This window comes from Daphnia carinata, unplaced genomic scaffold (genome assembly GCF_022539665.2).
Source record: "Daphnia carinata strain CSIRO-1 unplaced genomic scaffold, CSIRO_AGI_Dcar_HiC_V3 NW_026452944.1, whole genome shotgun sequence".
NCBI classification, from domain to species: Eukaryota; Metazoa; Arthropoda; class Branchiopoda; order Diplostraca; family Daphniidae; genus Daphnia; species Daphnia carinata.
In genome coordinates, this window is record NW_026712471.1 from 6,809 (window position 1) to 32,790 (window position 25,982).

The 25,982-nt window shown below is 32.6% G+C and overlaps 1 pseudogene; it reads left to right on the forward strand.

Moving 5' to 3' along the window:
• The first annotated feature begins 18,319 nt into the window (after nt 1–18,319).
• Nucleotides 18,320–20,764, forward strand: LOC130690879 (uncharacterized; annotated as a pseudogene).
• Nucleotides 20,765–25,982: the final 5,218 nt, after the last annotated feature.

Genomic DNA, 25,982 nt, shown 5'->3' on the forward strand with positions numbered 1-25,982 from the left:
TACACGTATATTTGATGCTGTTTGAATGTAGATATTGAAACTGATTTATAACACTATATTCACATTGAATACACGTATATTTGATGCTGTTTGAATGTAGATATTGAAACTGACTCTATAACACTATATTCACATTGAATACACGTATATTTGATGCTGTTTGAATGTAGATATTGAAACTGATTCTATAACACTATATTCACATTGAATACACGTATATTTGATGCTGTTTGAATGTAGATATTGAAACTGATTATATAACACTATATTCACATTGAATATACGTATATTTGATGCTGTTTGAATGTAGATATTGAAACTGATTCTATAACACTATATTCACATTGAATACACGTATATTTGATGCTGTTTGAATGTAGATATTGAAACTGATTCTATAACACTATATTCATATTGAATACACGTATATTTGATGCTGTTTGAATGTAGATCATGAAACTAATTCTATAACACTATATTCACATTAAATACACGTATATTTGATGCTGTTTGAATGTAGATATTGAAACTCACTGTATTACACTATATTCACATTGAATACACGTATATTTGATGCTGTTTGAATGTAGATATTGAAACTGATGTATAACACTATATTCACATTGAATACACGTATATTTGATGCTGTTTGAATGTAGATATTGAAAACTGATTCTATAACACTATATTCACATTGAATACACGTATATTTGATGCTGTTTGAATGTAGATATTGAAACTGACTGTATAACACTATATTCACATTGAATACACGTATATTTGATGCTGTTTGAATGTAGATATTGAAACTGATTCTATAACACTATATTCACATTGAATACACGTATATTTGATGCTGTTTGAATGTAGATATTGAAACTGATTGTATCACACTATATTCACATTGAATACACGTATATTTGATGCTGTTTGAATGTAGATATTGAAACTCACTGTAACACTATATTCACATTGAATACACGTATATTTGATGCTGTTTGAATGTAGATATTGAAACTGATTCTATAACACTATATTCACATTGAATACACGTATATTTGATGCTGTTTGAATGTAGATATTGAAACTGATTCTATAACACTATATTCACATTGAATACACGTATATTTGATGCTGTTTTGATGTAGATATTGAAACTGATTCTATAACACTATATTCACATTGAATACACGTATATTTCATGCTGTTTGAATGTAGATATTGAAACTCACTGTATTACACTATATTCACATTGAATACACGTATATTTGATGCTGTTTGAATGTAGATATTAAAACTCACTGTAACACACTATATTCACATTGAATACACGTATATTTGATGCTGTTTGAATGTAGATATTGAAACTGATTCTATAACACTATATTCACATTGAATACACGTATATTTGATGCTGTTTGAATGTAGATATTGAAACTGATTCTATAACACTATATTCACATTGAATACACGTATATTTGATGCTGTTTGAATGTAGATATTGAAACTGATTCTATAACACTATATTCACATTGAATACACGTATATTTGATGCTGTTTGAATGTAGATATTGAAACTGATTCTATAACACTATATTCACATTGAATACACGTATATTTGATGCTGTTTGAATGTAGATCATGAAACTGATTCTATAACACTATATTCACATTGAATACACGTATATTTGATGCTGTTTGAATGTAGATATTGAAACTGATTCTATAACACTATATTCACATTGAATACACGTATATTTGATGCTGTTTGAATGTAGATATTGAAACTGATTCTATAACACTATATTCACATTGAATACACGTATATTTGATGCTGTTTGAATGTAGATATTGAAACTGATTCTATAACACTATATTCACATTGAATACACGTATATTTGATGCTGTTTGAATGTAGATATTGAAACTCACTGTATTACACTATATTCACATTGAATACACGTATATTTGATGCTGTTTGAATGTAGATATTGAAACTTGATTCTATAACACTATATTCACATTGAATACACGTATATTTGATGCTGTTTGAATGTAGATATTGAAACTGATTCTATAACACTATATTCACATTGAATACACGTATATTTGATGCTGTTTGAATGTAGATATTGAAACTCACTGTATCACACTATATTCACATTGAATACACGTATATTTGATGCTGTTTGAATGTAGATATTGAAACTGATTCTATAACACTATATTCACATTGAATACACGTATATTTCATGCTGTTTGAATGTAGATATTGAAACTCACTGTATCACACTATATTCACATTGAATACACGTATATTTGATACTCTTTGAATGTACATTAAGAAACTGATTGTATAACACTATATTCACATTGAATACACGTATATTTGATGCTGTTTGAATGTAGATCATGGAACTGATTCTATAACACTATATTCACATTGAATACACGTATATTTGATGCTGTTTGAATGTAGATATTGAAACTCACTGTATAACACTATATTCACATTGAATACACGTATATTTGATGCTGTTTGAATGTACATTATTGAAAATGATTCTATAACACTATATTCACATTGAATACACGTATATTTGATGCTGTTTGAATGTAGATATTGAAACTGATTCTATAACACTATATTCACATTGAATACACGTATATTTGATGCTGTTTGAATGTAGATATTAAAACTGATTGTATAACACTATATTCACATTGAATACACGTATATTTGATGCTGTTTGAATGTAGATATTGAAACTGATTCTATAACACTATATTCACATTGAATACACGTATATTTGATGCTGTTTGAATGTAGATATTGAAACTGATTCTATAACACTATATTCACATTGAATACACGTATATTTGATGCTGTTTGAAATGTAGATATTGAAACTGATTCTATAACACTATATTCACATTGAATACACGTATATTTGATGCTGTTTGAATGTAGATATTGAAACTGATTCTATAACACTATATTCACATTGAATACACGTATATTTGATGCTGTTTGAATGTAGATATTGAAACTGATTCTATAACACTATATTCACATTGAATACACGTATATTTGATGCTGTTTGAATGTAGATATTGATATCACATTGTATTCACATTGAATACACGTATATTTGATACTGTTTGAATGTAGATCATGAAACTGATTCTATAACACTATATTCACATTGAATACACGTATATTTGATACTGTTTGAATGTAGATCATGAAACTGATTCTATAACACTATATTCACATTGAATACACGTATATTTGATACTGTTTAAATGTAGATCATGAAACTGATTCTATAACACTATATTCACATTGAATACACGTATATTTGATGCTGTTTGAATGTAGATCATGAAACTGAATCTATAACACTATATTCACATTGAATACACACTATATCTATGATTCACATTGAATACACGTATACGTATATTTGATGAAACTGTTTGATGCTGTTTGAATGTAGCCTGGTCTCCGTTTGACGTCAAAAACACTTTTGACATGCATTCCAAACCGGTGATTGGCTAAAATTTGGGCACGTGACGCTTTTAGGGTTGGGTTTAATTGAGGTGTTGACCCTAGGAGCCATTTTGTTTTCGTCTGGTAAATGAATTTTGAATAATGAAAATTAATGTAACATGGCTAAAAGAGTAGAAAATAAAGGAATTTTTCAGCATTTACAGGTATAAAACTTACCATAATAATTAAAATGGTTATAGAATTTGTTTGGTGTTAGGAATTCCATGCTAATAAACGTGTAAAAGTGTGTATTAGTAGGCAAGTGAAAAGCTATCGTATGAAAACTCTTTTTCAAACCGTAAGTTTTCTTATTCACACCACACTTCGCAATATGCTTATGTTATCTTAATTTCCTTAAGGCTCGTTTGTTATCCTCCCAAAATGGCGTGAGTAGCATCATTTTTACTTATGTGGAAAATCCTAAGGGTCCACATAGTGTCAACGGAGTGGCATTTGGAATTAAAGGTGAACAAATTCTTGCGTCCCAGGAAGCAGTTGACTTTGCACTTTACTTTAGATGAAGTTCTACTAATGCAAGTGAAGGTAAGTGAAGAAATCCACCAATTAGATATCTCTAATATTCATATCAAAACTTTCTGTTTTTAGTGTCAGGTGATCGACCTGTCCCTGATTGTTCTGGGTCTGAATTCAATTTGACAACATCTGAAACAACCCAACAAAACGAAAAAAGGAACACAATAAGCACAAATGGTACATATCAGGCACAGAAACTTTCTAGTTATTAGTATTAATGAATCCTGCAAATTAAACTGATAGAAATATGTCTAATTTAGGTACTGAAGAATCAAATTGCGCTGAAATGACCATCCAAGAAAGGAAAAAAATAGCTGCAGAAAAGATTGAAGCAACTATTGATGAGGTAGTCAAGTGGGCGAACGAATTTTGTAAAGGAACGGAGAGGGAAATTGATAACACAGATGAAGGTAGAAACAATTTTAATGTAATTCATTGTCTAAGTTACATATGTTAAGAGAGCTTATTAATTTATACTGATTAATTTGTAAATCAACCGACACGTCGATAGCTGATGAAGAAGGTGTTAATGTTTGCGAATTAAATGAAGAGATTTTCCAGGACAATCTATCGAACCTTCCACATGAAAAGCGTGATATAGCATTTGAGGTAACAGGGCGATGGGACTCAATCGCTGATGAAAAAAAAGCAGGTGATTATTAACGTTAAAACTTAAACAATATATCTATTACAAATAAATTTGCATTACAGATGATAGCACTGAATCCATAAGTATTTCCGATCAGTTAACTGTCTCTTGTCGGGAGAAGACGCAAATTTGGACCGAGATCGATAGTGAATCGGAGTCAGAGTTGTATTATGGGGAACGGTCGGAATGCTCTAAAAATCACCGATCAAATTTCAATACAGCCAAGGTTTTAATTTGCACGTAGTTTGTGGTAAGTTAGTTTTCGAGCGAAATATCTTTTTCTTTCTAGGTTTCTGCCACAAAGAAGTTTCGTTTGGTTTGAGGACGAACTTCTCTTATTCATTATGTTTTAACTGGGCTTCAATTTATGAAATAAACGTGATCAAACCCTGAATGTTTGTGCGAATTCTTTTCGTGGCTTAAGTCATGTAGTATTGTTTAATGTATTGGTGTTTTCACTGTTAACTTATTGGTATAAAACTTGGAAAAGCGATGTAAAGTGGTAACTTCCTGAGGGTGTAGCGGGTGTATTATTCCATCTCCAGCCAAAAGGCATTAGAGGTCCCTCCTTTGCCAACGAGTACCAGCACAAAAATGGTGCAAAAAGTAGGACAAATTATGTTGTTAATTACTCTTCGTAGACTTGGCTGTTCCTGTGTAAGCAGAAAACTGCGGAGAAGGTAGTGACAGGCGGATAAAAGTCGTTTATCTAATGTTATACGCCACATTCGTTTAAAAGGGTTTTTCCACCTGATTTTTCTTTTCAATTAGTAGTTTTTGTCTCAAGCTTGATGTTAAAGTTTGAACGCAAATTCTTTGCCAGTATTAATATTAGGTTGGTTCACAATTCTTCTTCCAAACTGGCTAAAGCTTGTTCTTCGAGACAAAGAAAATGATGGGCCTGCTTGCCTGTCCAGAACTACATAGCAACATTTAACATTAGATTTTAGTAACATACACCTTCGTTAAGTCACTAGTATATGGAGAAAATGCAACATCACTTCCCTAGAATATTCCTCTTCCATGATGTTAATAGTCTGCTGTCCAACAAATTTGTTGCTGCTTGCCTATCCAGAACAACATAACAACATTAATGTTGCAAATCAAAATGCAGAATTTAGATTTTAGTTACACTTACCTTCTTTACTTTTAGTTCACAAGTATATAGAGGAAGTGCAACGTCACTGGTCAGCCTAGAAAACTTCTTTTCCAATACTTTAATAGTCTGCTGTTGAAATTTGTTGCTACTTGCCTGTCCAGAATTACATAACATAATGTAACGTTACATATGAAACTACAGATTGCAGAATTCAATTATACATACCTTCTTTAGTTCACCAGTGTATGGAGGAAACACGACACCAATGGTCAGCCCAGAAAACTTCTTTTCCAATACACTAATAATCTGGTGTTCAACAAATTCGCTGCTGCTTGCCTGTACAGAACTTCGTAACAACATTTAACGTTGCAGATGAAAATACAGAATGCAGATTTTAGTTATACTTACTTTCTTCAGTTCACAAGTATAGGGAGAAAAAACAACATCAATGGTCAGCCCAGAAGATTTCTGTTCCAAGACGTTAATAGTCTGCTGTTCAACAAATATGTTTTTCATCGATTCCATAGTACATGCAAGAGCTTGGTTTATTTATCGTGATAAGTATCAGTATATTGGTCAGCATTTTTTCTCAAAACTAGGAAACATTTTTAAAAATTAAAATTTTAGTGCTGTCAAAACCACAACAGTATAAACACAGAAAGAAAAGTACGTTGCAGTTGTCCTAATCTTAAAAATGCGCATCTATATCAATGGTATAAGTATGAATATCGATTTACAACATTAGGTATACAGGTTCTTTATTCATATGTTTTTTAAAAACCATGTTCCGGTTTAAGAGAAGTTCACAAAAGAACTCGACACATAAACATTTCTTCTATAGATAAACGTGGCATTTCGGCGGCATACAATTACACAACGTCATGACATAAGGAAATTGAAATACCTACTTTTCTGTATTACGAGCTGCTTCTGAAATGTAGAAAGACACCATTCTCTATTTAAAGAAAATAGGTTGACTAAATTTATGCAGCTGTTAACCATCGTTTGCCGAAAACAACCATAGTAATAAGTTCATTTCATACTGCTCCGTTGTATTACAAAAATTTCGTAAACTGAGGTGCAATAAAAAGAAGAAAATTTTTTGAATATGAGAATTGCGAAAACACAACGAATGGGAACTTTCAATTGGCAATTGGAAACTATGGAGTCATTCCATCAACCCGAAACGTCCTACAGCTGGTCTGACTAAGAAGAAATTTGCCATTAAACTTGTATCTGAAGAGATTGAACATGATAAAAATGTAATTGATTTTTTGATGTATGGACGATTATTTTTGGGATTTTATATGATAAGTACGTCGAATAAAATAGAATCCAATGCACCACGAGATGCATTGAATCATGGGAATTCTAAAAATCTCTACGTTGAATCGAAATTGTGATGATTAATGCCCAAACGAGCCCAGCAAAGTTTCGTTGTTTTGACAGTTACCCCTTCCCCTCAAAATTTCAGTAAATTTCTTAAAATTCATTGTTACCTTATTATAAGTCCAAACTTAATAAATCTTATAAATACGTATAGCTCTTTACGAGATCTATAGAAATCTGTTTACGAAGATTTTTTGAAGATTTAAAGTGGAAAAATGGAAAAACCAAAATTTCAAAAGAAGTTGTAACTTTTTCGTTTTCTCAGTTAGGTCGAGTTCTGAGATGACCCGCAAAAACGAAAAAGTAGAAACGCTTTTGGGAATTTGTTGTTTTTCTTGTTCCAACTAAAGTTTTTGCACCAATAGATAGATCTCATTAAAAGCTATCAATTGCTATAAAATTTGTTAATTTTAGAACAATAAATAAATAGCAATTAGTTTTTCAAATTATGTTTAAATTTGGATCACGCTGCTGGCATCTGGCGGCCATTTTTTCATTGGGAATTTAAATGTATAACGGTACATCTTATTTAACCCCAAAAACAATATAGCATTACTTATGGTTACTTTTAAAATGCAACATAGATACAAGAAGAATTCAATTATATTTATATCATATTCAATCTCTTCAATACAACTTCAAAAAGATATTTATTCGTTATCAGACCAGTTGTCGGACGTTTCCTCATCAGACGAATCTTCTAGGATTTCTGAATCTGAAAAGTTGTAGTCATGCTCCTTATTAGTTTCTTTCCTGATGACACTTTTTGAGGTGGAAGAAATTAAACTCCTTGTGTCAGTTTTATCTACAAATTGTTCGTCGATTTCATGAAATGTAGTAACAGCAGAAATCAACATTTCATGCAGCCTAGCTAATTCATGCGATATAAGAACGGCCTTTTGTTGAGCGATTCTATGTTGAACTAGTTGACGTTATCAAGGAAACATGTGACTTTGTTTCTGTTTCGAGTAAGACTTTCTGTTCCATTAACGAAGTTGCGCATCTCTTTTTCTGGCTGCAATATTTCTTCCTTTGATCGCAATAGCAACATCCAGTTATCGATTATCTGGAATTTTTCGTGAAAGGTCACTAAAAGAAAAAAATAAATTTTTAATACGTTTTTAAATTATTTGAGCGAATGCAGGAATACTTTTTGTGTTGGTTGTAGATGGCTCAGAGTTTTGCCACGGAAAGTGACCATTCAGCAAGTGGTCTTTGTTAATGTTGTACTTCGAGTTTGTAGTAATGAACGCCATAAGTTCCGTGATTTTTTCCGACAACAGCGCCATTGCCTTTCTGATTTTTATCCTTTGTCCGGATGTTGTGGCAATCCTAGAGACTCGACTTTTAAGAATTTTGATATGCGCGTTATATCCTTCCAGAGTCTTTTGAGCCATTTCTAACAGAGATTCCGCATCTTTGTTTTGTTTCCTCCCCGCTTTTTAGGAATAAATGAATTAACTTTCAGATACGTTTTAAATTAAGTAACTTCAATGATACCTTTGTATTCTTCGGCCATCTTCCTGAGTTCCTCAAGAAGTCTGGGAAGCTCCTCAGATTTTAAATTATATGTTTCAAAATCACTTTTAAGCTGCTTACTTGAAACCTTTATTTGGTTAAAGCCTAAAAAGTGAATTTATAAAGGTTGAACGTAGTATAAAACAAATGAGAAATTCCATACTCTCTCTCTTCTTTTAACAAGTTGGTGGACCATTCCTTTTTCCTTTTGTACGTTCCAGAATAGAACAGCAGCAGTTATATGGTCCCTGCGGTCTAAGAATAATAGTAAGGGCAATTGTATTTGTAATTGTTGGTTACAATAAAAATATGATTACTTGCTTTTCCCATATGTTTCGTTACGCTACCATATCTTGACATTTTAGAGAACACTTGTTCCTGCTCTTCTCCAAGTGTCAGGACAGCATTCAACATCCAATGCCCAACCCAGAGAATCTGAGATTGAAAGTTTTCTTGTAAAACATAGTTTATTTATAAAAATTTAATTATTTACCTGACAGTACCATACGTGCACCTTTGCATGCATTCTTTCAAGAAATGGTTTCATGTCTTCAGTCGTCGACTTAAATTCAGGGAAGAGTAGCGCAACTTTTTGAGCCCACTTCCAATAACGACATATGACATCGCCACAAAAGAAAGAGCATTTTTTTTCCGGAAGATCAACGTGCATAAAATGCGTGTGACGAAAAGTTTCTCCTTCATAAACTTTGTAACTCACCCATTCCACTGGTAGTTTTCACATACTCCTTAAAAGACAAAGAAGAGGCAACAGCATCTTCCTCTGTGTCTTGAATATTTGAATTGTTATCTTTTCCTGTAAACAAACGATGGAGAAAAAATTCACAAAATACCACAAACAGACAACGGAAACATATTTATAACTATATACAATAAAAACTTAAATTAATTGATGATATATCTGAAATAGACTTACCAGAACATGAACGTTGATCAAGATTCTTTAAATAACTTTCTCGTGTTCTTCTTTCCCTACTAACTTTAGGCAAGTTCTTAGTTTCAATACCGTTTTTGCTTAGAAGAACCGTGGAGCTACAAATACCATACCCACGGGTACCAGGAAAAGGATTTTTTTTGCTTCTTTCTATTTTTTTCCTTTCATTGTATTCGTACATCTTCATTCGTTTTGTTTTGGGTTCTAAATCATCCATATTGCCAGTTTCCTTGGATAACAAGCAAAGGATTTAGAACAACATATTAATAGAAATCTTTTAAATAGTGTAATATAGGGTTAATACATTAACTTACCTCACGAAATACGAGTAACTAAATTTTAAAGTGCTACACTTAGGTGATTGTTTTGTTAAACAAAATTACCTATTTCAGAAAAAACAAAATGGCTGCCGATAAAAACAAAAACTTTGGGTCACGTGACATTGGTCACGTGACTTCGTCACCTGACTACAACAGCCAATCAGAATACTTGGCGTGGATGTCAAAACCGTTTTTGACGTCCACGGAGACCATGTTCCTACATTCAAACAGCATCAAATATATGTGTATTCAATGTGAATATAGTGTGATACAGTGAGTTTCAATATCTACATTCAAACAGCATCAAATATACGTGTATTGAATGTGAATATAGTGTGATACAGTGAGTTTCAATATTTACATTCAAACAGTATGAAATATACGTGTATTCATTGTGAATATAGTGTGATACAGTGAGTTTCAATATCTACATTCAAACAGCATCAAATATACGTGTATTCAATGTGAATATAGTGTTATAGAATCAGTATCAATATGTACATTCAAACAGCATCAAATATATCTGTATTCAATGTGAATATAGTGTGATACAGTGAGTTTCAATATCTGTATTCAAACAGCATCAAATATGCGTGTATTCAATGTGAATATAGTGTGATACAGTGAGTTTCAATATCTACATTCAAACAGCATCAAATATACGTGTATTCAATGTGAATATAGTGTGATACAGTGAGTTTCAATATCTACATTCAAACAGCATCAAATCTACGTGTATTCAATTTGAATATAGTGTGATACAGTGAGTTTCAATATCTGTATTCAAACAGCACCAAATATGCGTGTATTCAATGTGAATATAGTGTGATACAGTGAGTTTCAATATCTACATTCAAACAGCATCAAATATACGTGTATTCAATGTGAATATAGTGTGATACAGTGAGTTTCAATATCTACATTCAAACAGCATCAAATATATGTGTATTCAATGTGAATATAGTGTGATACAGTGAGTTTCAATATCGACATTCAAACAGCATCAAATATACGTGTATTCAATTTGAATATAGTGTGATACAGTGAGTTTCAATATCTGTATTCAAACAGCATCAAATATACGTGTATTCAATGTGAATATAGTGTTATAGAATCAGTTTCATGATATACATTCAAACAGTATCAAATATACGTGTATTCAATGTGAATATAGTATGATACAGTTAGTTTCAATATCTACATTCAAACAGCATCAAATATACATATATTCAATGTGAATATAGTGTGATACAGTGAGTTTCAATATCTACATTCAAACAGCATCAAATATACGTGTATTCAATGTGAATATAGTGTGATACAGTGAGTTTCAATATCTACATTCAAACAGCATCAAATATACGTGTATTTAATGTGAATATAGTGTGATACAGTGAGTTTCAATATTTACATTCAAACAGCATCAAATATACGTGTATTCAATGTGAATATAGTGTTATAGAATCAGTTTCAATATCTACATTCAAACAGTATCAAATATACGTGTATTCAATGTGAATATAGTGTGATACAGTGAGTTTTAATATCTACATTCAAACAGCATCAAATATACGTGTATTCAATGTGAATATAGTGTGATACAGTGAGTTTCAATATCTACATTCAAACAGCATCAAATATACGTGTATTCAATTTGAATATAGTGTGATACAGTGAGTTTCAATATCTACATTCAAACAGCATCAAATATACGTGTATTCAATGTGAATATAGTGTGATACAGTGAGTTTCAATATCTACATTCAAACAGCATCAAATATACGTGTATTCAATGTGAATATAGTGTGATACAGTGAGTTTCAATATCTACATTCAAACAGCATCAAATATACGTGTATTCAATGTGAATATAGTGTGATACAGTGAGTTTCAATATCTACATTCAAACAGCATCAAATATACGTGTATTCAAAGTGAATATAGTGTGATACAGTGAGTTTCAATATCTACATTCAAACAGCATCAAATATACGTGTATTCAATGTGAATATAGTGTTATAGAATCAGTTTCAATATCTACATTAAACAGCATCAAATATACGTGTATTCAATGTGAATATAGTGTGATACAGTGAGTTTCAATATCTACATTCAAACAGCATCAAATATACGTGTATTCAATGTGAATATAGTGTGATACAGTGAGTTTCAATATGTACATTCAAACAGCATCAAAACGTGTATTCAATGTGAATATAGTGTTATAGAATCAGTTTCAATATCTACATTCAAACAGCATCAAATATACGTGTATTCAATGTGAATATAGTGTTATAGAATCAGTTTCAATATCTACATTCAAACAGCATCAAATATACGTGTATTCAATGTGAATATAGTGTGATACAGTGAGTTTCAATATCTACATTCAAACAGCATCAAATATACGTGTATTCAATGTGAATATAGTGTGATACAGTGAGTTTCAATATCTACATTCAAACAGCATCAAATATACGTGTATTCAATGTGAATATAGTGTTATAGAATCAGTTTCAATGATGTACATTCAAACAGCATCAAATATACGTGTATTCAATGTGAATATAGTGTGATACAGTCAGTTTAATATCTACATTCAAACAGCATCAAATATACGTGTATTCAATGTGAATATAGTGTGATACAGTGAGTTTCAATATCTACATTCAAACAGCATCAAATATACGTGTATTCAATGTGAATATAGTGTTATAGAATCAGTTTCAATGATGTACATTCAAACAGCATCAAATATACGTGTATTCAATGTGAATATAGTGTGATACAGTGAGTTTCAATATCTACATTCAAACAGTATCAAATATACGTGTATTCAATGTGAATATAGTGTTATAGAATCAGTTTCAATATCTACATTCAAACAGCATCAAATATATACGTGTATTCAATGTGAATATAGTGTGATACAGTGAGTTTCAATATCTACATTCAAACAGCATCAAATATACGTGTATTCAATGTGAATATAGTGTGATACAGTGAGTTTCAATATCTACATTCAAACAGCATCAAATATACGTGTATTCAATGTGAATATAGTGTGATAGAATAAGTTTCATGATCTACATTCAAACAGCATCAAATACACGTGTATTCAATGTGAATATAGTGTGATACAGTGAGTTTCAATATCTACATTCAAACAGCATCAAATATACGTGTATTCAATGTGAATATAGTGTTATAGAATCAGTTTCATATCTACATTCAAACAGCATCAAATATACGTGTATTCAATGTGAATATAGTGTGATACAGTGAGTTTCAATATCTACATTCAAACAGCATCAAATATACGTGTATTCAAAGTGAATATAGTGTTACAGAATCAGTTTCAATATCTACATTCAAACAGCATCAAATATACGTGTATTCAATGTGAATATAGTGTGATACAGTGAGTTTCAATATCTACATTCAAACAGCATCAAATATACGTGTATTCAATGTGAATATAGTGTGATAGAATCAGTTTCAATATCTACATTCAAACAGCATCAAATATACGTGTATTCAATGTGAATATAGTGTGATACAGTGAGTTTCAATATCTACATTCAAACAGCATCAAATATACGTGTATTCAATGTGAATATAGTGTGATACAGTGAGTTTCAATATCTACATTCAAACAGCATCAAATATACGTGTATTCAATGTGAATATAGTGTGATACAGTGAGTTTCAATATCTACATTCAAACAGCATCAAATATACGTGTATTCAATGTGAATATAGTGTGATACAGTGAGTTTCAATATCTACATTCAAACAGCATCAAATATACGTGTATTCAATGTGAATATAGTGTTATAGAATCAGTTTCATGATGTACATTCAAACAGTATCAAATATACGTGTATTCAATGTGAATATAGTGTGATACAGTGAGTTTCAATATCTACATTCAAACAGCATCAAATATACGTGTATTCAATGTGAATATAGTGTGATACAATGAGTTTCAATATCTACATTCAAACAGCAACAAATATACGTGTATTCAATGTGAATATAGTGTTATAGAATCAGTTTCATGATGTACATTCAAACAGTATCAAATATACGTGTATTCAATGTGAATATAGTGTGATACAGTGAGTTTCAATATCTACATTCAAACAGCATCAAATATACGTGTATTCAATGTGAATATAGTGTGATACAGTGAGTTTCAATATCTACATTCAAACAGCATCAAATATACGTGTATTCAATGTGAATATAGTGTGATACAGTGAGTTTCAATATCTACATTCAAACAGCATCAAATATACGTGTATTCAATGTGAATATAGTGTGATACAGTGAGTTTCAATATCTACATTCAAACAGCATCAAATATATGTGTATTCAATGTGAATATAGTGTGATACAGTGAGTTTCAATATCTACATTCAAAAACACTTGTATTCAAGCATATCAAATATACAGTATGTATTCAATGTGAATATAGTGTGATACAGTGAGTTTCAATATCTACATTCAAACAGCATCAAATATACGTGTATTCAATGTGAATATAGTGTGATACAGTGAGTTTCAATATCTACATTCAAACAGCATCAAATATACGTGTATTCAATGTGAATATAGTGTGATACAATGAGTTTCAATGATCTACATTCAAACAGCATCAAATATACGTGTATTCAATGTGAATATAGTGTGATACAGTGAGTTTCAATATTTACATTCAAACAGTAGCATCAAATATACGTGTATTCAATGTGAATATAGTGTGATACAGTGAGTTTCAATATCTACATTCAAACAGCATCAAATATACGTGTATTCAATGTGAATATAGTGTTATAGAATCAGTTTCATGATGTACCTTCAAACAGCATCAAATACCCACATAGCACAATTCGGTCCCACGGACATCCGTGGTATATCCTATTTGGATAACGGTGACATCTTACGGACATCCGTGGAACTGCCTGACCTCCGAGTTGGATGTCCATCGGATACCGACTGAATATTGGAAGACCTCCCGGGAATATGCCGATGGATATCCGAGGGACGTCCTGCTGGGCGGGAAAAGGACAAGCCATGAACAAGTGATAATTATGAAAATTTCTTTGTTTAACCGTTCTTGGCTTAAGTAAAAAATAAATAATAAATAACGTAACACAACGATGGAATTCAGGTGAGAAATTTCTTTGTATTAACATACACAACAATAACATTCAACAGGTCTCTTGGTAGTTTGGAAGACAAATAAAAAAAAATCATTATTACATTAAATCCCCCTTACATTATTATTTTTTTCTTTATCCTTGCAATGGCGCAGCAAAGCCTGGATCACCTTGATGGCATCTTGCTCGGTAATTATTGGTTGAGTCCTTTTAGCGGCCACTAAAATGGAAAATATTACATACTATAAAAATTAATTACTTTTATTTCTCCTACTTATGATGGATTTTCCGATGTTCGTCTCGGAGAGGCACTCATTTCCTCTCTGTCCAAACCAGCTAAAATGCCTCCCTACATCCTTAGTGAACACTCGCCGTGTAATGAGCCGAATGATGGTTTTTGGTTCGTGACCACCAATTCCGATTAGATGATTGTTCTAAAACATAAATTTGCAATAATTAAACGAACGTATTAATAAGTATTAGAAAAATATTTACCAAGCATTTTTTAATCCAAGGTTTTTTCAGTTCTTCGTTAAAATTCTTAAAATCCTCCATTGTTGTGAGAGGAAGAGATTCCAAAAATTCTTCGTTTTGATCGTTTTCCACATCCTTTTGTTTGATAGCCGACTCGATGTTATGTAGTCGGTCAAGCACGGCGATTCCTAGAGAGCTTTGGTCTCGTAATTCATGGGAAAGAGACACTATCCCTCGATGTACAAATTCATCGGGGGATTCTACATTACAAAAAAATGGCTTTTAAGTTAAAGACAGAAATAAAAAAACAGAAAAACACCATACCACCGTGATGTTTAGAAATTCTGTGGCGTCTGTTATTTGCTCCGTTCCCAGTCGACACCAACAAGGGGCTGTTTGTCAAATTATCTGATGAATTTTCATTTCCCCTGTAGCCTACAAAATAAACAACAAAACAAAAATTGAAATTCCAAAATAAAAACAGAATGTTAAAGTTAGAATAGTTAATATTACCTTTTTTTCTTTCTCAACTCTTTTTCGTGGCTGCTATAGAAATTCTTTTCATTACCATCAATTATTAAAGGTGGAAACTCGCTTAATGAGGATGCAGATCGACGAACTGGTGTGCCTTATTAAAAAAAACAAAGTAAGTTTAAGACTGAAGAGGAATTGGTAGGAATATGGATTAAAAAGTTTTTTTGTTTTCTCTGTTATGTGAATTTAAATTTGTAATTACCAATAGAAGACGAAAGGAACAATGAAGATGGAGGAGGAGGAGGTGGTGGGGACTCGTCTTCCGACTCATCACTCAAAATTTGAACGGAAGTTTTTTTCAATGAGGGTTTTGTTCGGGCTAAACTGCTATTATCAAAAATGTGTTTAACTTTCCTGGCGCTCCTACTGCGTTTTTCCTTCGGATCGAAGAAAAAGAAGAAAAGTCGCTTGAAAAAACACCGTGAGAACACCCGCAAAAAAAAGAAAAGAAAATGATTAACTGATCTTGCATAAGCAAATCAATTGCCAAAAAAGTAGTAATAAACGGCAAAGATATGAAGCCGTCAGAAAAAAAGGTTCAAAAACGTGAAAACGAAAAGAAAAGGAAAGAAAAAAAATTAATCTTATCACGCAAAAGCAAAATCTTTTGCCAAAAGAGTGATAAAAAACGGAAAAGCTGTTCAAGCGCCATAAAAAACGGTTAAAAACTTCGTTGTATAAAGCGCCCTACCATCACTCGCGAAATAAAAGAAACTTAAGTAACGAATAAGGCCAAAAATGATTAATTGATCTTGCATAAGCAAACATCAATTGCCAAAAAAGTAGTATAAACGGCAAAGATATGAAGCCGCCGGAAAAAAAAGTTTCAAAAATGTGCTTATCACGCAAAAGCAAAATCATTTGCCAAAAGAGTGATAAAAAACGGAAAAGCTTTTCAAGCGCCAAAAAAACTGTTAAAAATTTCGTTGTTAAAGCGCACTACCAGCACTCGCGAAAAAAAAAAGAAATTTAAGTAAAGAATAAGGACAAAAAAAATGAAGAAAGAACTTAAGCATTAGAACGGCCTGAGGAAACAGTTTAAAAAATTGCCAGGCAAAGCCCCCTGCCAAAATCAACAAAGAAGAAAAAGAAAAGAAAAAATTTAATTAGTAAGACGTAAGTAAAGTCCAGTTGAAAAACCATAAAAAGAAAGTGAAAGTTGTGTGAAGAAAGAAGGCAATTCATTGCATTTGAAAAAGTAGCATAAAAAATTTCCATATATAATTAAAGGACTAACGCAATTATTTCTAATCCTAGTCGGCCTATGTCCCGACTAAGATATTCATCTAACTGAAGGTCCACTGACCATGGCCAGACAATTGGTTTCACGACGACACTGTGAAACCAATCCCGATACCTGTGCCCATTGAGGTGACAAGTCTCAATGCCCTTAAACTTATAGTAACAATGCCAGCACTCGAACCGTTGCCTATCCGTTCCGAGCCTGATACACTGTGTCCGGGAGCGGCCCAGCACTAGTTAAATGAAAAATTGACTTACGGTTTGCGAATCCATTTTTATCCAAAATAGTAGGAAGACTACGCAGCTGGGCAGAAACACAGCGGTCCGCTGGGCAGCAACAGAGGGGGCCGCTGGACAGGAACAGAGCGGGCCGCTGGACAGGAACAGAGCGGGCCGCTGGACAGGATCGAGAGAAGCACTTTTTTTACAGCACTGAAAGTATTCCGGAACGGCACAGCACACAGAGTAAGAGAAGCACTAATAGAAGCACTGTTAACGAAGAAAGTCACAAACGCCAAATTCACTAGTTAGTTTAGTTTTTGGTTAGTTTGCACGGAAACGCAGACCAGACACAGCACAAACAATAACCTGTTCCGTCAACAACTAAACGACGACTGGCAAAAACGCTGAATCAGCATGCGAAAATTTGGAAAGTCAGAACTACCATTTTTTATTATTTCAGCTCTCTTTCCCTAAACACCAGGGAATGGTTACATCTAAAATATCCTTTTATATAATAACTTTGATTATTGAAGCTTGAGTATTGCGTTTTTTTACAAGTATATAGTTTAAACATTATTGTAAGTTTTTAAAGCCCGTTTAAATAATAATTTTGAATTATTTAAAAAACAGCAAAAAAAATCTGGCACACATTGTGTTACTAATGCTTAATGCTAAATTCCAATTCAGTTGACGTCTGCTCGAGTGAGACACCAGAATCAGGCAAGTTTACATTTACTGTAGTTTATTTTGGTTAATATTACATTTTTTCTTATATTTAGATATCAGAGATCGACAATTTATACTTAGAGATGAATGGGATTATTTACCACTACTATCTTCCAAATGATGAAGAAGTTCACTTCAGAATTGTCATTGAAAAAGTATTTTTAAACATTGTGCATTATTTGGAGGTAACGTTCCATTCAATATGCCTGTATTAATATCATTTTAAAATACCTTTTAAAGCTGTTTGGTTTAATTAGGGCCCAAAAGATATTTTGTATTCCTATTATTGATGTTGTGGCTCCCCGAGCCAAAATAATCCCAAAATGAAGCAGAAATTTGCACTCCACACAATTGGTGAGTTCAACGAACAGTTTCATTAACATATACGTTTCAGTAAATACTTACTTGTTCTTTTTTAAGGTATCGATGGGATTCTTGGTGGTAAATGGTTACCTAATATTCCTCGTTTTCATCAAACAACTCAAACAATTCTTGGAACAACTCAAACAACCACACGATCACTGTGTAAAACCGCTAATGACTGAGGTTGCTACAATTAATAAAAAATTTCTCTAGTTTTATCCTTTAAATTTTTAAAATATTCTACAGTTGCTGAAACGGATCCTGAATGGCAACAAGCAAGTTAAACAGGCAGCTTGTTCAGCTTTTTCCACTCTTGAGGAAGAAGCATGCACAGAATTAGTACCTTACTTGGGCTTTATTCTGGAAACGGTTGTCTACGCTTTTAGCAAATATCAGCATAAGAACTTACTGATTATTTACGGCGCTATCCGCTATCCGATTTCAGCTAGAAAAAGAAAGAAAAACGTTAAAAAAAGGAATTTTAGGCCATGACCATGGACACCCCGACTTCTTTCATTACAGAGGCCAGTAGCGTCAGCAACGATTCGGCTTTTGTATCGCCGCTCAATACGCCGGTATCGGTTAACCGATCGCGCCATAATTCAGCCTCTAATCTGCTGGTCAATCGAGTTCGTCACTGATCCGGAGCCTCAATTACAGTCCGTCACGCGCCATATGCAACGCCTTCTCTGATGAATCACGGTCAAGATGGACTGTTTAATGCCTCTGTGCGCTCACGTCACAGTTCCTGTGGATCACCTTCATTGCTTCGATCCGCGCCTCTGTCGCTTCTCGTTCAATCCTTCCCGCAACAGGTAAAAAAAACAAAACACGTTTATTCATATATGACGTCATACCTAAAATTGCTCCCCCACATATTAGACGGAACCAAGAGGAAGTGAGCGCATCTGCCAAGATTTGCGTCAACGCCATGTTTCGGCCAGCGTAGTTCTGGGTTTGAGTCCTCACCAAATATCCGCTTCCGGCCTAGTCCAGACCACGCTTAACAATGCTGTGCCACATCTATGGGGTAGCTACCCACTTGCCCAAGAGATCGAGGGTCTTCTAGATTCAGCTCCGAGCATTGTCAATCGCTGACTCGGTCATGAATCGCTCACAGTCTGTCCCGCCTCACCGCATGTTCCAGCAATTCCAGTCTCAAGGTATCACCAGATATGAAACTGATCGCAACCCAACTGTAAGTCATGTCTCATACGGTCGTATGGTAGTTGGACAAGGCTATGCGACCGCGTCGCAACCCAGCACGCCCTTCGCTTGCGGCAGCAGGAATTTCACGTACAACGCATCCGCCATCAGCAGCCCGTACAGCTACACGGCCACGCCCGTACCCGCCGAATGGAACGATTTCAATTCGAATGCCAACAATGGTGAAATCAAATCAAAGAGAATTGTATTTTTTTTTTTACGTAACTGATCCTCTTGTACCCAAAGGCGATGCAGGAACGGAGGGCTTCGTTCAACTCGATGCTGCCCAACAGGAATTGGAAAGCTTCAACGAAATCATTAGCGAGGTTTACGCCAATAATCATCAGGAATTGGCTCCATGCCTAGATAGATTAGGTGCGGAAGCTTTACAAGATCCTTCTTCCGCCAATTTTTCCCAAATTAATTTTCAAGGATCTAATTCTGGTACGTTTATCTGACCTTCTTTGGATTGGAAGTGTTATTGTAATTAATTTATTTTGAATGCAGCCGTAACCAATATGGATTCCGATCTTTCGTTCAGTTGTTCGGACAATGGCGATGGCTACCCTTTGTCGGAGTTGAGCGATTCCGTGACACTACCGGGATTGTTGGATCCAGAAGATTTGGCCGCAACTCTGGTAGCTTTGAAAGAAGCTCCCGAATTGAATCGACTGGTCCAGGATGTGGCCGATGGGCAGCAGTCTGTCGCTTTACCACAAGGCATGTGAATCAACGCACCTATACTGAAGATCCCCTAGTCCAGTCAGCCGCTCTCTCTCCTGCTCAACTCTTGATTTACTCTTTTTTTCATTCTCTATATTTTTAATGAGTTTAATCCATTGCATCCCAACGCATTGAAAAAAGAAACTAAAAAAAGCAACTAATTCTTACAGTAATAATACTAACTTAACAATTATTATTTTGTCAATAAATTAACAGGCTAGTATGCAGCAATCCGATCAAAAACAATGTGTTACGTAATGTGTTTAACATTTTATGATGTCATTTGCCGTGGTCTAATTTTTAATAAAAAAATTTTTTCTACGAGAGTTCAATTTTATAACGGACATTTTTATTACATTATATATTAAATCCTTTTCGAAAACGATTTAAAACATGGTTTAAATGTTTTTTAACAACGTTTATTTAGAAAAAAAGAAAAAAAAATATTTGAACTCCTATTTGCTGTTGTAGGGACGTCCTCAGGATCTTGTTTTGGAACCTCCACCGGGCTTCAAATTCTAATAGCCGACGGACATCCATGGAACAACCCGATATGGCACAGGATATCTAACGGATGTTCGGATCCCAGTCGGACATCCGACGGCAGAGATGTGCTATGTGGGTATACGTGTATTCAATTTGAATATAGTGTGATACAGTGAGTTTCAATATCTGTATTCAAACAGCATCAAATATATGTGTATTCAATGTGAATATAGTGTTATAGAATCAGTTTCATGATGTACATTCAAACATTATGAAATATACGTGTATTCAATGTGAATATAGTGTGATACAGTAGGTTTCAATATCTACATTCAAACAGCATCAAATATATGTGTATTCAATGTGAATATAGTGTGATACAGTGAGTTTCAATATCGACATTCAAACAGCATCAAATACAAGTGTATTCAATTTGAATATAGTGTGATACAGTGAGTTTCAATATCTGTATTCAAACAGCACCAAATATGCGTGTATTCAATGTGAATATAGTGTTATAGAATCAGTTTCATGATGTACCTTCAAACAGTATCAAATATATCTGTATTCAATGTGAATATAGTGTGATACAGTGAGTTTCAATATCTACATTCAAACAGCATCAAATATACGTGTATTCAATGTGAATATAGTGTGATACAGTGAGTTTCAATATCTACATTCAAACAGCATCAAATATACGTGTATTCAATGTGAATATAGTGTTATACAATCAGTTTCAATATGTACATTAAACAGTATCAAATATACGTGTATTCAATGTGAATATAGTGTGATACAATGAGTTTCAATATCTACATTCAAACAGCATCAAATATATCTGTATTCAATGTGAATATAGTGTGATACAGTGAGTTTCAATATCTACATTCAAACAGCATCAAATATACGTGTATTCAATGTGAATATAGTGTTATAGAATCAGTTTCATGATGTACATTAAACAGTATCAAATATACGTGTATTCAATGTGAATATAGTGTGATACAGTGAGTTTCAATATCTACATTCAAACAGCATCAAATATACGTATATTCAATGTGAATATAGTGTGATACAGTGAGTTTCAATATCGACATTCAAACAGCATCAAATATACGTGTATTCAATGTGAATATAGTGTGATACAGTGAGTTTCAATATCTACATTCAAACAGCATCAAATATACGTGTATTCAATGTGAATATAGTGTTATAGAATCAGTTTCATGATGTACATTCAAACATTATCAAATATACGTGTATTCAATGTGAATATAGTGTGATACAGTGAGTTTCAATATCTACATTCAAACAGCATCAAATATACGTGTATTCAATGTGAATATAGTGTTATACAATCAGTTTTATGATCTACATTCAAACATTATCAAATATACGTGTATTCAATGTGAATATAGTGTGATAGAATCAGTTTCATGATGTACCTTCAAACAGTATCAAATATATCTGTATTCAATGTGAATATAGTGTGATACAGTGAGTTTTAATATCTACATTCAAACAGCATCAAATATACGTGTATTCAATGTGAATATAGTGTGATACAGTGAGTTTCAATATCTGTATTCAAACAGCATCAAATATACGTGTATTCAATGTGAATATAGTGTGATACAGTGAGTTTCAATATCTACATTCAAACAGCATCAAATATACGTGTATTCAATGTGAATATAGTGTGATACAGTGAGTTTCAATATCTACATTCAAACAGCATCAAATATACGTGTATTCAATGTGAATATAGTGTGATACAGTGAGTTTCAATATCTACATTCAAACAGCATCAAATATGCGTTTATTCAATGTGAATATAGTGTTATAGAATCAGTTTCATGATCTACATTCAAACAGTATCAAATATACGTGTATTCAATGTGAATATAGTGTGATACAGTGAGTTTCAATTTATACATTCAAACAGCTTATTATATACGTTTTTTCATTGTGAATATAGTGTGATACAATGAGTTTCAATATCTACATTCAAACAGCATCAAATATACGTGTATTCAATGTGAATATAGTGTTATAGAATCAGTTTCAATATCTACATTCAAACAGTATCAAATATACGTGTATTCAATGTGAATATAGTGTGATACTGTGAGTTTCAATATCTACATTCAAACAGCATCAAATATACGTATATTGAATGTGAATATAGTGTGATACAGTGAGTTTCAATATCTACATTCAAACAGCATCAAATATACGTGTATTCAATGTGAATATAGTGTGATACAGTGAGTTTCAATATCTACATTCAAACAGTATCAAATATACGTGTATTCAATGTGAATATAGTGTGATACAGTGAGTTTCAATATCTACATTCAAACAGCATCAAATATATGTGTATTCAATGTGAATATAGTGTGATACAGTGAGTTTCAATATCTACATTCAAACAGCATCAAATATACGTGTATTCAATGTGAATATAGTGTGATACAGTGAGTTTCAATATCTACATTCAAACAGCATCAAATATACGTGTATTCAATGTGAATATAGTGTGATACAGTGAGTTTCAATATCTACATTCAAACAGCATCAAATATATGTGTATTCAATGTGAATATAGTGTTATAGAATCAGTTTCATGATGTACATTCAAACATTATCAAATATACGTGTATTCAATGTGAATATAGTGTGATACAGTGAGTTTCAATATCTACATTCAAACAGCATCAAATATACGTGTATTCAATGTGAATATAGTGTGATACAGTGAGTTTCAATATCTACATTCAAACAGCATCAAATATACGTGTATTCAATGTGAATATAGTGTGATACAGTGAGTTTCAATATCTACATTCAAACAGCATCAAATATACGTGTATTCAATGTGAATATAGTGTTATAGAATCAGTTTCATGATGTACATTCAAACAGTATCAAATATACGTGTATTCAATGTGAATATAGTGTGATACAGTGAGTTTCAATATCTACATTCAAACAGCATCAAATATACGTGTATTCAATGTGAATATAGTGTGATACAGTGAGTTTCAATATCTGTATTCAAACAGCATCAAATATACGTGTATTCAATGTGAATATAGTGTTATAGAATCAGTTTCATGATGTACATTCAAACAGTATCAAATATATCTGTATTCAATGTGAATATAGTGTGATACAGTGAGTTTCAATATCTACATTCAAACAGCATCAAATATACGTGTATTCAATGTGAATATAGTGTGATAGAATCAGTTTCATGATCTTCATTCAAACAGTATCAAATATATCTGTATTCAATGTGAATATAGTGTGATACAGTGAGTTTCAATATCTACATTCAATCAGCATCAAATAAACGTATATTCAATGTGAATATAGTGTGATACAATGAGTTTCAATATCTACATTCAAACAGCATCAAATATGCGTGTATTCAATGTGAATATAGTGTGATACAATGAGTTTCAATATCTACATTCAAACAGCATCAAATATACGTGTATTCAATGTGAATATAGTGTATACAGTGAGTTTCAATATCTACATTCAAACAGCATCAAATATACGTGTATTCAATGTGAATATAGTGTGATACAGTGAGTTTCAATATCTACATTCAAACAGCATCAAATATACGTGTATTCAATGTGAATATAGTGTGATACAGTGAGTTTCAATATCTACATTCAAACAGCATCAAATATACGTGTATTCAATGTGAATATAGTGTGATACAGTGAGTTTCAATATCTACATTCAAACAGTATCAAATATACGTGTATTCAATGTGAATATAGTGTGATACAGTGAGTTTCAATATCTACATTCAAACAGCATCAAATATACGTGTATTCAATGTGAATATAGTGTGATACAGTGAGTTTCAATATCTACATTCAAACAGCATCAAATATACGTGTATTCAATGTGAATATAGTGTGATACAGTGAGTTTCAATATCTACATTCAAACAGCATCAAATATACGTGTATTCAATGTGAATATAGTGTGATACAGTGAGTTTCAATATCTGTATTCAAACAGCATCAAATATACGTGTATTCAATGTGAATATAGTGTTATAGAATCAGTTTCATGATGTACATTCAAACAGTATCAAATATACGTGTATTCAATGTGAATATAGTGTGATACAGTGAGTTTCAATATCTACATTCAAACAGCATCAAATATACGTGTATTCAATGTGAATATAGTGTGATACAGTGAGTTTCAATATCTACATTCAAACAGCATCAAATATACGTGTATTCAATGTGAATATAGTGTGATACAGTGAGTTTCAATATCTACATTCAAACAGCATCAAATATACGTGTATTCAATGTGAATATAGTGTTATAGAATCAGTTTCATGATGTACATTCAAACAGCATCAAATATACGTGTATTCAATGTGAATATAGTGTGATACATTAAGTCTCAATATCTACATTCAAACAGCACCAAATATACGTGTATTCAATGTGAATATAGTGTGATACAGTGAGTTTCAATATCTACTTTAAAATAGTATCCAAAATACGTGTATTCAATGTGAATATAGTGTGATAGAATCAGTTTCATTTACATGATGTACCTTCAAACAGTATCAAATATATCTGTATTCAATGTGAATATAGTGTGATACAGTGAGTTTTAATATCTACATTCAAACAGCACCAAATATACGTGTATTCAATGTGAATATAGTGTTATACAGTGAGTTTCAATATCTGTATTCAAACAGCATCAAATATGCGTGTATTCAATGTGAATATATGTTATATAATCAGTTTCATGATGTACATTAAACAGTATCAA